The 4,858-nt window shown below is 33.9% G+C and overlaps 1 long non-coding RNA gene and 3 other non-coding genes across 4 annotated transcripts; all 4 read left to right on the top strand.

The window, feature by feature from the left end:
• Positions 1-928: 928 nt before the first annotated feature.
• On the top strand, positions 929-2,343 carry LOC145790424 (uncharacterized). The gene is made up of 2 exons (XR_014329095.1): positions 929-1,336; positions 1,509-2,343. It is a non-coding gene; the product is annotated as an uncharacterized LOC145790424 (long non-coding RNA).
• LOC145792118 (U5 spliceosomal RNA) lies at positions 1,227-1,340 on the top strand. Its single transcript, XR_014331260.1, has one exon. It is a non-coding gene; the product is annotated as a U5 spliceosomal RNA (small nuclear RNA).
• LOC145792116 (U5 spliceosomal RNA) lies at positions 2,071-2,184 on the top strand. Its single transcript, XR_014331258.1, has one exon. It is a non-coding gene; the product is annotated as a U5 spliceosomal RNA (small nuclear RNA).
• Positions 2,344-3,600: 1,257 nt separating the features above from the next.
• Positions 3,601-3,721, top strand: LOC145792120 (U5 spliceosomal RNA). The gene has a single exon (XR_014331262.1). It is a non-coding gene; the product is annotated as a U5 spliceosomal RNA (small nuclear RNA).
• Positions 3,722-4,858: the final 1,137 nt, after the last annotated feature.

Here is a 4,858-nt window from a genome sequence, read left to right on the forward strand (position 1 = left end):
TTTCTGCAAATTGACAAACAACCAAAAGTAAAGGCTGCAAAAGTCAAGGCAAATTCCTCAACAACTTTATCTCTTCGGACATGAAATGATTTCAACAAATTAGAATTGAGTAGAAAGAGAGCAAAAATAATCATCATTGGGATATAAAATAGAGAATTAAGGAGAAATTTACATTAATTAGTCAAATTACAAGATTGATAAAATTTTGTCAATTTCACGTCATACTCTCAAGCCAATCCAAACTGTTGTAAGCATATGCTAATCATACCTAATTCAATCCTTCCAAACAAACATGACCTTAACATGTGATTTTAACCTCAATATAGTTGAGATATAGGAAAATGATACAACAAAGTGATTCTCCAGAAGAATTTAAGAGAAGGAAAATAAAATTAAAGATAAATTGTAACTTCTCTCAAACTATGAATAAATTACAACTAAATCTATAATTTGGTAAAATTACATTGATCTCCTCCTAATGATGTGCTATGAAAGTTATGAAATTACTATATTAGTGCTAAATATTTTGAATTTAAATGTGTATTAATGTCAAATGACATGATTATCCTTCTTATCTAAAGAATTTACCTAATCTTAATTCTAAAAAAAACGAACAGGAAAATAAATATTTTCATCTAATAAATAATGGTATCATCATTTTCTATACATTTGACTAAAATATGATTCTGATGACCAATGGTATGGGCCAAAGCACTATGACATTTATATTTCACAGTAGCATAATATAATTGTATTAAATTTGTAAAACTAAATATATATTCCTGAAAGGTTGATGTTTTTTTTTTTTTTTTTGATCACTAAAAAAAAATTTCATTAACAACATGAAATTAAAAGTACAACAAGCTTACTATAAAACAAGCTTATGGTTTGGAAGAAAGTAAATTAAGAAATAAAACTTCAACTCTGCATAATCTAATACAAGATACATACCAAACATTTGATAGTAATTATATCTTTCAAGAAAGTGGTTTGGTAGGATTCGTGCTTTCCAAATTCACATATTATGTACCGAAATATATTGTTTTCATTTTCCTTTGCTTTCTTGTCAAAATGAAAGACAACCCAATACTGTATCAATCAGTCCAATCATACATTCTCAAATAAAGAAATGTTGGAGAAATTTGCTCCCAAATCGATTCACAGACCCAACTGCGTTCAAGGAAAGTAATTCATAAGGATGGGTGATTCATCTGTAACACCCACGCAGCCACGTGGTGAGCACAAAGCGAACTATTCTTTCGCCTTTTACTAAAGAATACCGTGTGCTCGCAGTAAATAGTGGCATACGATAATTTTTGGAGAGCCCTTTCCAAAGGTCTGGGCTCTTTTCAAATCATTAGTCTAATTTTTGTTGCCAATGACTGTTACTTTTTAATCATTTGGTTTTGGAGAACTTGTGTGGAGTTAATTTCATTTGATTTTTTATAATAATTTATTCAATTGATAATTTTTAACATGTTTCTAAACTATTTTCTATTACTTTACAGATAAAATTGCTGAAGAAACATCACTGAGACATGGGTTTATAATCTGCATCAATGAGGATATGCTGTCATTGGCTCATTTCTATATTGTCCACTCTATCTGATTATAGATTCAACTGCTAATACAAGAAGTTCCATGTTTCCATTCTCTTCAGTAGCAATTGGTAGATATGCAAGCTTACTTAGAAGCCGATTAGTCCTAGGTAAAGCCCACGAGGCACGCCACATAAGAAGCTCACAACAAAAAGAAGAGGAAGATAAACTATTATTAGTTCTAACTCACTCTCTCTCTCTCTCATGTTTAAAGATTATCATCAAACTCAATATCCTAATTGCTAACTGAAGGACAGGAGTTTAAACTGGCATCACACACTGGTGTCCACCCAAGGCTCACTCTTTCCCTTCTATTTCAGATCATGTGGATCCATAAAAGATTGAAAGAACGTTTAATATGTCCCTACCCGACAAAGTTGGAGAAATTTCGTCCCACATCGACTCACAAACCCAACTATGGTTCTTGAAAGTGGTTCATAAGGGTGGGTGATTCCACAAAATGAATTCACGCAGCCACGCGATGAGCACAAAGCGAACTATTCTTTCGCCTTTTACTAAAGAATACCGTGTGTTCATCGCAAATAGTGGCATACGCTTATTTTTGGAGAGCCCTTTCCAAAGGTTTGGGCTCCTTCAAACCATTAGTTTAAATTTTGTTTCAAATAGCAGGCTTACTGTTTTAACTGTCCTAGTTTTATGGATATAGCGAAAACTTTTTTTTTTATTTAAATGTTAACATATTTCTAAACAATTTTATGTTTTAACTTTAAGCATCATTTTCCTATAATTTTGTTAATCAGTTTTTGATCAATAAAAATTCATTATAAAAGCAGAACAAGGAGAGAGGTAAACCATTCATTTTAATCTCGTAACTCTATTTGAGTGCTCTCATTCTCCCACCCTCTCCACTCTTTTTCCGTCTGTTCGGCTTTCAGGAAAAATGATACAAGAAAAATTCTTCTGGAGGAAATTGATGTAAAAGAAAAGAAAAATAAAAATTAATTAATTTTCTAACCCGTGCCTGGTTTGCAAGAAAGTTCATAAAATTATAAAACTTCAACTTTCTGGCAATGCATAATAATGGACCCTACTTCTTGGGAATGCAGGTCCGACTATGGGCCGAATCCAGAATCATCTGTGATTTGAACCGTTCAAGACCCGCCAAGATCAACTGTGCTAACATGGCCTTCACCTAATCGGTTCAAATTTGTTTTTAACCAGCAAATATGATTTTCAGAATAGATTGTCTGGGCTTGTTTTGTTTCTGTTTGTAAAGTAGTTTTTGAGATAAAAAGTACGAAAACTTGTTTGGTTTGCCTTTTTTCAGAAATGATTTTGGAAAATTGTTTTGAGGAGAGAGCTTTTAAAAAAATGATTGATTTGATTTGTATGAAAGAGAGTGAGTGATTTTGGAAAGTAAATAACCAAACAAAATTTTGAAACTTTTTTGAAAAAATTTGTTTGGTTTGATTACTCTTGAAAATTTATTTATAGAGAATTTTTTTCAAAATTTTTTTTGAAAAACAAACCAAACAAGCCCTCTATTTTTTAAAGAAATTGTGATCCAATCATATAATTACTAATATCTAATCATATTGAATTTTTGGCATACATAATTTACTTGATAAACTGTACAAGATGAATGGTTTTAATCGTAGAAGTAAGCTCACAACCCTCTCAACTAGACCCTCCAAGCTAATTAATGGATGGACAGAAGCCTTTTCCTTATCTAATATACATAATAACATTTGAAATATTTCTTTCATAAAAGTGGTTAAGGTAGGATTCTCACTGTCAAGTGACAACCAAACACACGTAATATGTTAGCAAACAGTTTTTATTTTTTATTTTTTTCAATCAAACCCAACCCAATACTCGGTACATTGGCTATGTATATATTATTATTTTTCTGAGCTTAGTCCAAATCAAAGATAGTCTGACAATGTTAGAGAAACTTCCTCCCACATCGACTCACAAAATTCAAATTGTATTCCATGAAGTAGTTCATAATGGTGGGTGATTCGACAAATGAATGCAACGCAGCCACGCGGTGAGCACAAAGCGAACTATTCTCTCGCCTTTTACTAAAGAATACCGTGTGTTCGCCGCAACTAAGTGTAAGTGGCATACGCCAATTTTTGGAGAGCCCTTTCCAAAGGTCTGGGTTCCATTTCAAACCAATAATCTAAACTTTGTTGCCAAGTAGTCTTGATTGAGTTATTTTATTTTATATGGTGAGCTGAAATTGTTTTCGAAATCATTTTCTTTATACTTCTTGGGTGAAATTTTGAAAATATTTTTTTTATTCAATCTAAAGAATTGACTGAACAACGCTGAAGAAAAGCATCAAGCTCGTTTCTAGTTGTTTCCACTTCTCTCATTTATAGCTTTAACTGTTTATTCAACAAGTTTCACGTTTGGTACATCAATTTTAAATCAGTTGCATCAAAAACCAATATTATCCCAACAATGTTGACCCTTTTTTATTTTTGTTTTATATATTTCAATTCCATCAATAACGTTAGCTTTGGTAACAATTGGTAGATATGCCAAGGTTAAGACCACTATTTCCAGTTGTGATTGCACTTTCACACTTAATCCCATGAAAATAAAAGGGAATACACCTATCTGACTGGCTTTGCCTTCTGTCATTGAGCTCACATTTAATGTCCATGATGTGGTGGGGGCAATTTCTAGTTCCTTCTTTCCTATATTACTGTAGGAGAGGGTTCAAGAAAAGAGTTGGAAAATTCGAAGATCGAATTCTCTAGAATATGATGAGAGGCTTAGATTCTTCAATAATCTCAACTTAGGAACACAACAACAAAGGAGATGATGGAGATAAGAGATTGGGTGAAGAAGAAGGCAAAATGGCTAGAGAATAGAATAATGGCAAGGCTCTCCCATGGATCTCCCACTTTCACTCTCAAGGTTGATAATGGAGAAGGGAAATTAGTTCTTTCCCAAGAGTTCAAAAATCTCCAAAAGCCATCCCTTGTAAAGCTATGGGTGGGTGCTATTTATAGGCACCTCATGATGTAGGATGGAGCCCATGTGCAAGGCACATGGGGGATATTCTTTCTAACCACCTTGTCCGAGGAGGTGACTTCTCCGAGGATGAGAAAACCCCGAAGAGGAGATTACTCCCTCGGCGAACCCTTCTTCTTAGCCACACCTAACCAATGATCCCCAATCATCCCAAAGGGTCAAGGGTAGTCCCAGAGGACGTCCTGCCGCAAAAAAATATTGCCGAGTCTCATGGACCCCCCGGGGTCGTGCCACCTCGACCCGGGTATAGG

This window comes from Camellia sinensis, chromosome 5, assembly GCF_055761805.1.
Source record: "Camellia sinensis isolate YWXY chromosome 5, ASM5576180v1, whole genome shotgun sequence".
Taxonomy (NCBI): Eukaryota; Viridiplantae; Streptophyta; class Magnoliopsida; order Ericales; family Theaceae; genus Camellia; species Camellia sinensis.